Source organism: Eurosta solidaginis, chromosome 4 (assembly GCF_040869045.1).
Source record: "Eurosta solidaginis isolate ZX-2024a chromosome 4, ASM4086904v1, whole genome shotgun sequence".
Lineage (NCBI taxonomy): Eukaryota > Metazoa > Arthropoda > Insecta > Diptera > Tephritidae > Eurosta > Eurosta solidaginis.
Window position 1 is genome coordinate 115470760 of NC_090322.1, and position 10455 is coordinate 115481214.

Below are 10455 nucleotides of genomic sequence, written 5' to 3' on the forward strand. Positions count from 1 at the left end.
GTAAAGAACAAATTTCGTCGACTCTGGCAGTCTGCAATTTTAGTTATTTCTGAAGGCTGAAGGTTTGTAATTTGCTTACTTATATTTTTAGCTCTACGGAATCAAAATATTCGTTCCATCTTGTTAGTGATATTCCTGAGTTTTGGTCGATGGCATACTCATAAGATCGCCTTTCCGTCATTTTCATGACATCAATATTGGTTAAAGTGCAGCTCGTATCAATTCGATTCGCTCTAATCTTTCCAGTCGCCTCAATGTTTCTCTCTTTCAGATCATTTAGTAGATCGAAACTTGTGAACAGGTTGTCGAAGTATATACTGAATGGGATTTGAGGAGGAAGTTGATCTACGTACGTCATAACAACCCCATAGCCAAGTCCTTTGTCTTGGTAGTTATTCGTGCTGGTATACTTTGATATGGATCCAACCACGTTAAATAGCCACTTGACGTACCACCACACCAAAATTTCATTCCAAAACGAATAGGTTTACCTAGTTATAGACACTTTTTATATGAATGATTTATGTTTATAAATGCTATGCTTTACCTCTTATAAATTGCTTAGCACTATGGCTTCCGAAATAAGGAACCATCGACTCGTCTACGGAATGATTTCGTTCATGTGGAGAAAAGTTCATACATTTTTCATTCAGCATATTCAACAAAGGCCGTCTTTTAGCAAATTTATCATTTTTTATTAGATTATCATTGTCACATACATATAAATTAGACATGATCCGGGGTGGGCGTGAGCTTAGCACCTGCTAAGCGACCGTATATGTATACCAGTGATGATAATCATGGTACATTTGTACTTTTTTTGGTACATTTCGCTTCCCGAAAGTACGTTGGTACTACATTGACATATTTGGTACATTCTTGTAAAATACAGCACTACACTTCAAGTCATTTGCAAAGAAGCTCTGAATGTACAAAAAAAATTTAAATTTTTTGAAGAAAATATATAGTTAAGTTGTTTTGTTGCCGAGCACAATTTGCCATTTGCAATTATGGATCATTTAAATATGCTTATTAAAAATAGCGTAACTCATTCTAAAATCGTGAACAAATTTCGCATCAATAGAATTAAGGCACAGAAAACAATAACTCAAATAACAGGACCAGAAAATTATAAATCCATAATTGCATTTTGTCAGAAGAATTATTACTCTCTAATAATAGATGAAAACGCTGATATATATGTATATCAAACAATTTGGCAGTTTCGATTCGAATTTTTGATAAAAAGTGAATTGATAGATTTTTAGATTTGATACCTTTGACCGATAGTAGCACGGAGGGTATTTTAATGCCATTATTAAATCTTTGAAAACCCATTCAATAGCACTTGAAACAATTATTGGTTTCACTGCCGACAATTCCTCCACTCTGCTTTTTGCAAGGCTGAAGCAAGTTGTTCCAAATCTGCATATTAATGGATGTGTTTGTTACATTTTAAATTTAGCTTCAATGGCCGCTTGTGATGTATTTCCCAACAAAATTGATAAATTTTTAAAAGTCTAATCTATCATTTTTGTAACAGCCCCCTTAGGAGGGCAGACTTTCAGAGTTTTCAAGTACATTTCGGTACAGAAATGCATGTTATACTAAAGTACTCCGCACAAGGTGGCTTTCTAGACACGTAGTCATAGATAGAATTCTTGAGCAATGGGATGCCCTCAAGTATTTTTTAATCTTTACGTATTTGAAAATAAAAGCAGTAATCAAAATATTAATTTTATATCTGAAAATTTTCAAAGTCCTATTTATAAAGTACATTTTACATATCTTTCTTATATTTTAAATGAAATAAATAATATGAATATAAGATCGCGGGTTCGAATCGAGCTCAAGGCCTAACAATAATTTTTTTTTTTTTATCATTATTATTGTTATGATAAATTTTTTCTTAATTGAAAAAATTTTTAAATTAGAATAGAAGAAAGAAAAAATTTAGACAACTGCCAAAGCTCGTTGTATAGATCCATTTCGGGAACTGCTAAATTCCTTCATCGGCAACGTTTAGGCTCCGCTGCTATAACCATTCAGCCACCACAGCGGTTTTTTGTTTGTCTTCATTAATCCTACTTCTATTCTGGTTCGTGCCAATTGATATTCACAACACTGCGACATCTGTTGCAGAATGGCTGTGAAAATTGGACTTGTTTGTTGGCAATGCTGCCATAGTGTCATATTTTATTGACACTTTTTCCCCGTGCTCTGGGATGTATTAACAATTTTTGTTGTTATATCGGCCTACTGATTTTAAGATCGCGGGTTCGAATCGAGCTCAAGGCCTAACAATAATTTTTTTTTTTATTTATCATTATTATTGTTATGATAAATTTTTTCTTAATTGAAAAAATTTTTAAATTAGAATAGAAGAAAGAAAAAATTTAGACAACTGCAAAGCTCGTTGTATAGATCCATTTCGGGAACTGCTAAATTCCTTCATCGGCAACGTTTAGGCTCCGCTGCTATAACCATTCAGCCACCACAGCGGTTTTTTGTTTGTCTTCATTAATCCTACTTCTATTCTGGTTCGTGCCAATTGATATTCACAACACTGCGACATCTGTTGCAGAATGGCTGTGAAAATTGGACTTGTGAAAATTTTTTCTTTCTTTTATTCTAATTTAAAAATTTTTTCAATTAGGAAAAATGTATCATAACAATAATAATGATAAAAAAAAAATTATTGTTAAGCCTTGAGCTCGATTCGAACCCGCGATCTTAAAATCAGTAGGCCGATATAACAACAAAAATTGTTAATACATCCCAGAGCACGGGGAAAAAGTGTCAATAAAATATGACACTATGGCAGCATTGCGGACAAACAATAGGTGTGTATGATATGTGTGAGAGGGAAACAATTTCTTTCCCTTTCTAACACACGGCAGTTTGACACTTCGGTCAGTGTCAAACTAGCGTGGAACCCAGTGGAACCTACGTGGAACATGAGTTTTGACACTGAACGAAGTGTCAAAATTACCGGGGTTGCTTCGTCGAAAGCGACACAGGGAAGCAAAAAAGGGGTCGGAATATCAGATATGGGTTGCTGTGATGGTAAATTTTTTTGAACGAATTTAGTAGGAAATTTTAAGTGCACCCATATGTGTCCTTCAGAAAATTATAAAAGTCTTCAATTGGGGTATCTGAGGACGCGTAGTTATTTCAGTATTAAGAATACAAACACGGGAGTTAAGTTTTTCTACCCGTTCAATATTCCAATATTTTCCTCTAGTCCCGTGCATTGCAATAGCAACTAAATGTTCAATAATTCTTGTTTTACTTGCTATAACACTACACAGGATATATAGCTCTTCACAACAACTCATACTATGTGGAAGTGTTTTATTAAGAATTTAATAACATGATATATGACTGCGCTTTTTGTAGTTGAATCTTGGGATGTGATTCAATCACACGGATGTGATACAATCCACATCATCATCATCACAGATTAAACAATGCATCTCGTTCTATCTATAAATGTTATTTATGCGCATAAGCTCGTACATATTGTTTTGATTAGCTTTAAATATGCAGATTCGATTTTTTCAGTTTAAGCTTGCTTATGACATGGTTATTGCTTTAATAACGTTTCTCTGCAGCATCTAATCAAACCACAGAATCTTTGCGTATCCTAAAATTTAACAAATGATTTATTAATTTATTTATTCATTTGTGTAAACATTAAGAAATGCTATTAAAATTACCACATATAATTTTCGGTCTGTGGTGCCCTCATAACACCAACTCCTAACCTAAACTTCTATAATTCATACAACCGCACAAACGCCATTGATTTGTTTCAGGATCATATACTTCAATTGCGGAGCAATCAAAGCCGCCAACTGCATACAACTGACCATTAACTACGGCTAATCCAACCTAAAAAAAGGTCAATTAAGTAAACGCCAATTTTCTTACTTTTTCCTAGATTTTAGTCAAACTTACGCCACTGCGACGCGAAGTCATAGCTACTATTGGGCTCCAAGTATTTGTATGGGAATTGTAGCCTTCTGCTGAAGATAATTCCATGCAATCATCACGTCCACCCACTGCATAAATGTAGTTATTGAAAACAGCACAACTCAAATGTTTGAGACGGGTGGACATTGGCTTGACGGCACACCAGACGGCACACCACTTATTTTGTCTAAAAAATTTCAAGTTTAAGTAAAAATATGAGATAATATTCACGCAAAATACAAGCAAACATAGTAGCATAAGACAATACCATCGTTCCCGAGATGGTCGGGCTATTACTTTTATGGTGCTTTGTTACCGGAACGTACCGGATCTGTATCCGGCACCTTCGGGGAGTGTCTTTATCGTTAATACAACAACAGAATACCATGACATATATAACATGGCATTGCACGATTAACTTTTCTATTTAACTTACCTCGGATCATAACGCTCTACGATGTTAAGGGGACACTGGCCGTCAGAGCCACCGATTGCATACAGATAGCCGCCCAATACAGCTACGGCCACGCCCAAACGGCGCATAGTCATCATTAAGATCATACATTTAAAATTTTCGTGCACATATACTATGGACCTTCGACCATTTATTCTCTTTAGGATCGTAACGTTCAACATGATTCAAACATTGTACTCCATCTTGTCCGCCAACTGCATATAAAAATCCATCAAGCACCGCCACGCCCACACTGGTACGGCAGGATGTGGTTGGCGCAACATCACAAGACCATTGATTTGTTTGTGGAACATAACGTTCAATACTATTCAAATAACTTTGACCATCATGTCCGCCAACAGATTATAGTAGATCATTTAATACAGCAACACCAACACCACAACGACGCTTACTCATTAGATTCTTCAACAATGATATGAGCAGTATAACAGAAATCAATAAGTAATTCCATAGCATTCTCATCAATATCTCGTATGGTTACTTCGGTTTGTCTGGACTCTTCTAATTCGCCAGTAAACATGGCGCGAAAGTATGGACTGCATCCCGAAAGGATGACACGATGTGCAAATATTTTATGACCGCCAACATTTAGTACAACATCACATAGTTCACGATGACGACGTAACATATTCAATTCGGATAATGTTACCTTGGGATGTTTTTCGGAGGTGTGCGATAGTCGTGCCGGTGATGGTGGACGGTCAATGGCACCAGTTGAGACACCTGCGCTTCCACCTGTGCCAGGCAACATAGGATCGCCCATCCTGTTCGCCGCTAAACGCAACGGGGCAGAAGCCCAACCCCACACCGCGTCTATCTGTAATACAAAAAAGTTATTGATTAACTTCGACCTAGAATAATCATAACAAAATTAGAATATATATTTGAAATTGTTTTAACGGTATGCATGTTGTTGTTGTTGTATTAACGATAAAGACGCTTCCCGAAGGTTTTGGAGAGTGTTTTCGATGTTGGTGGTCCTTTGCAGTATTTAGAACAAGAACGTTTCGGTAACAAAGCCTGACCATCTCTGGAACTATTAATATGAAAATATTAAACATTCTAGGCCATAACGTCCCCCTCCCCCATCCCCTAGTTCCATGAGGAACTTGGGCCCGTCAGAGCCTCGCCTGCTAAATATGTGTTTGACACATTCATATTTGTAACAGGATTCTCCTCGAGTAGGTGAGGTTCACAATTGTGGAAGCTTAGAAGCTATAAAGTTTTGTATTGCGCTTATGAACCCTTTGAATCCATAATCATATGCCTATTTTTTATGAGCACCCGTTTCATTCTTAAACTTTGACGGATAATGGGAATGTCACTATTACACCTGAGAATCCGATTTTGATCGCGAACAAGAGATACCTAATGGTGTGTTCTTTTCTAGAAAACCCAATTGTCAACCTCACCTACCCGTGGCGTATCCTGTTTCATAAACATAATGGATATAGGGTGTCGGTGGGCGATATGGCCTAGGTTTCATGCGGGCATACCAAATAAATCCCTAGATGGTCGGACTAGTACCGTTATGGTGCTTGTTACCAGAACGTACCGATCTGCATCCGGCAAAGGACCATCAACATCGATAACACTCCCCAATGCCTTATCGCTACAACAGCAACTCTTAAATTTGAACTGGGTTACCTGCAAGTTGGCAAAATATCTCTGTTTGTAAGTAATGAGACCCCTTTTCTTATTCAGTAGAACATATTTTGTGAAAGGAGCACAAAACTCACAAGAGGGCTTAGAAGAAGCAAAATGGCGGCATTATGTTCAGAAAAGAACACGCCATAAGAGTTTTCGAGAATTAAGAGTATGATAACGACACGTGTTTTTAACACTTCTAAAAGAAGGATAGTCGCCACGAAACATTCATATCCCACAATATGCTTGTTATTTTGCAGTGAAGCTCACAATCGTCGAGATTCCTTGCAATTTTTTTGAAAATTTAACCGCTGAAGAAGGTTCAACATCATTCTCATCATCAATTCTTCATCTCCAGTTTTAATCCAATGATCCCGAATCGCACCATTTCCACATGCATGAAAATATTAAACATTCTAGGCCATAACGTCCCCCTCCCCCAACCCCTAGTTCCATGAGGAACTTGGGCCCGTCAGAGCCTCGCCTGCTAAATGTGTTTGACACATTCATATTTGTAACAGGATTCTCCTCGAGTAGGTGAGGTTCACAATTGTGGAAGCTTAGAAGCTATAAAGGTTTGTATTGCGCTTATGAACCCCTTGAATCCCTAACCATATGCCTATTTTTTATGAGCACCCGTTTCATGCTTAAACTTTGACGGATAATGGGAATGTCACTATTACACCTGAGAATCCGATTTTGATCGCGAACAAGAGATACCTAATGGTGTGTTCTTTTCTAGAAAACCCAATTGTCAACCTCACCTACCCGTGGCGTATCCTGTTTAATAAACATAATGGATATAGGGTGTCGGTGGCCGGTATGGCCTAGGTTTCATGAGGGCATACCAAATAAATCCCTAGATGGTCGGACTAGTACCGTTATGGTGCTTGTTACCAGAACGTACCGATCTGCATCCGGCAAAGGACCATCAACATCGATAACACTCCCCAATGCCAGAGTGTGTCCTTATCGCTACAACAACAACTCTTAAATTTGAACTGGGTTACCTGCAAGTTGGCAAAATATCTCTGTTTGTAAGTAATGAGACCCCTTTTCTTATTCAGTAGAACATATTTTGTGAAAGGAGCACAAAACTTACAAGAGGGCTTAGAAGAAGCAAAATGGCGGCATTATGTTCAGAAAAGAAAACGCCATAAGAGTTTTCGAGAATTAAGAGTATGATAACGACACGTGTTTTTAACACTTTTAAAAGAAGGATAGTCGCCACGAAACATTCATATCCCACAATATGCTTGTTATTTTGCAGTGAAGCTCACAGTCGTCGAGATTCCTTGCAATTTTTTTGAAGATTTAACCGCTGAAGAAGGTTCAACATCATTCTCATCATCAATTCTTCATCTCCAGTTTTAATCCAATGATCCCGAATCGCACCATTTCCACATGCATGATCGTACAACATACGCAAGTACATAAAACTGTGCACAAAACTATAAAGTACGGCATCCAAAATAAACTAAAACAAACACCTTGCCTCGCCCACCATGGCAGTTCCTGCAGTGTTAATGTGCCCACAACAGCTGTGAATAGACATTGCCGCCCTGCCTACATTAAACCCATCTACTTACTATTCAAAAACAATAAAAAATGAGCAATAGCAAACCTATCTGTGCCACTGGCATTGTATGACGGCCGACTGTACAAACGTGCATAAATGGTCTACCTATTCTGAGCCAATTAAGATTTAAAATAATTACTTAATCGATAAATACGTCTACTTGCAGTTAATAAGGTTTATACATAAAGATATATGGTAATTGTGCAGTTTAGGGGCCCCACCCTAAAATTGGGCCTTTTTTTTGAGTGAGGTATCAAAAGACGCGTATTCACATCTAGATCAAGAATTCGGAAGTGAACTTTTTTTACCCGTTCAAAAGATATTAACGAAAAACCGAAAAAAGACCCGCGGGTACTTCCGAAACCGGGGGTGGGATCCATAGTATTTTTGCGCAGAACACCTTTCTGCGTTAGCGGCCTTCGGCCGCGCTTATAAATAATAACCCTGGGCTACGCCATGCCAAGTCCGGGTGTGTGGTATAACCGTGGCTACTGCCACGGTGATGCACAATTTTTTTTGTGGGTACAAACACAACAACAACCACATTAAAATCGCCAAATTCAACTGCAAATATCTCCGGAAAGAGATAAAATTTTACTTTTCCGCCTTCGTAGTATTATTCTCGAGATTAATACGCGTATTTTGATACCTCACTCGAAAATCTTGGCCCAACTTTAGGGTCAGTACCGTAAACTGCACTACTACTCAAAATAATCAAAATTACACCAACCACATGAAAATTGCAATTTTGTTTGCAAATATCTCCGGAAAGTTATACAATTTTCAATTTCCGCTTTCGGATTCGTGTTCCTGGGTCTTTTGACACCCCTCCCGATATAGACGAGTTTTATATTGGACGCAGTTATATCGGCAAGTAATCTTGTCCCTGATTCAATAGCTCTGCTATCTATACTTGCTGCAAAGTGAGAGAACTTTAACAATCACATATACCACCATTTTTTTCAAGCTCCTTCAAGACTGCATCTTTATTTGGAAATTTGTCGGTAGACTATAAAAATTTTAATGAAATAAAGGTCTGCCAATATATATTGTTTACTTACATTAAACGCTAACTTCTCTAAAAAGTACGAAGCACCGGTTGGATATGTAACTTCATAACAAGTGCCTGAGTCAATTACCAGCCGGACAGTCTAAAATTTCCGAATCTTGGTGCATTTCTTGGTGCAACTCGCAAGTTGCCATTGTTTTAATCTACAGTCCACAGCAATCAATATATATAAGACATTTTATTGTAAACAAGCAAGAACAAGAGAAATTGTTTTTCTTCCTACATGGTTGCTTTTTCCGTACTTCGCCAACTTAAAACAAATTTTATAAAATTATCAAACAAATTTAAGAAAACATGGAAATTTTTGACGCAAACTATATCTCTTGTAAGAATTTACTATAAATTATAGTTTTTAAAAACTTTATTCCAATATTTCAACATTTTTACGCAGTTTTCTTTGGCAGCTAATACGCTTTTTTTGCACCTATGAAGTACAACAGTGCCAAATCATGCCAAATAGCATCCACAAAAAAACGAACAAGAACAAGCATTTTCATCAGGTGAGCGTGGCTGTGTATGTGCGTTCTGCTACATATCCTACTTGTAGACCTGTACAATGGTTCAAGCATTGAAATCAAACTAAATAAATAATTCATTTTGCTTTCGTGCACGCTACGAGTTCGTGTATACTAACCCATTCTCAATTTGGTAACCCCGTAAATGTAGTGGTGCCCATAGTACAGGTCTACAAGTAGGAAATGTAGCAGCGCGCACATCAGTGTTGTCACTCTACCACTATAGTGGTAGATCTACCATTATTTAGGCTAAAATCCGGATCTACCACTGCTACAACTTTTTTTTTTAAATCTACCACTTTTTTATTTGCCTGCATTTGACTATGTTATTTATGTTGCTCACAATGGCCTAAAATTAAGGTTTTTAAGTATGTTGAAAATTTATCGTAAAGCACACTCTGTATAAGTTTTTCAAATTTTCACCAAAGAAATGTGTGATTTTTATAATACTTACGTACCTTTGAAAGAACTTATACAATTTTATGTAAAATTTAACTTTATTGGTGGGAAATTCGTGCCAAAAACTTTGTAATAATCTGATTTTTTGACTGCTGAGTGGAATATCGCCGTATCTCTGCCGCCGTTTCGTAAACGCCCTATCCCAGAAAATTTTGGAATAACGCCCTATTTCAGACCTAGTTTCAAAAACGCTCTATATCAGCATAAATTTAATAAATTTGTGACATAAGCTGGGACGTTTATGAAAAACATTTTGTGCGTTCTTCAAGCGAGTTCTGAGATAGGTCTTTTTCAAAAGAGAAACTGAAATATGGTGTTTTTGAAAAATATTATCAGATAGGGCGTTATCGAACTGGCAGCCGAAATACGAGCGATATTATACTCAACCGTCGATTGCAGTATCCGATGGATGCCTTCGATGTCACGGATGTAAGTTGTAAGATTTAAAAAATAAATTGTTTTAATGCACAAGTCTATTTCGTTATATTCGGGCTATTGGTATTCGTTGGATACCATTGATGTAATTTGTTATTTTAAGGTTTCTTAGTAGTATTATTATATGTTTGAACTATGTGTTATGAAAAATGGAATATTCGGAGACTGTAAATTAACTTTAGTCGTATCCACACATGGTTTGTTAAAGTTCTTGGTCGGTAGTTCGCATTTGATTATCAATTTCAGCTGTTAAAGTTTTTGTAGTAAACAAATTTTCAAACTTTTAAGACGAGTTCTTTGA

General features: G+C 37.0%; 1 pseudogene; it reads right to left on the reverse strand.

Annotated features, from left to right (window-relative positions):
* Positions 1–3265: 3265 nt before the first annotated feature.
* On the reverse strand, positions 3266–8609 carry LOC137250175 (kelch-like protein diablo; annotated as a pseudogene).
* Positions 8610–10455: the final 1846 nt, after the last annotated feature.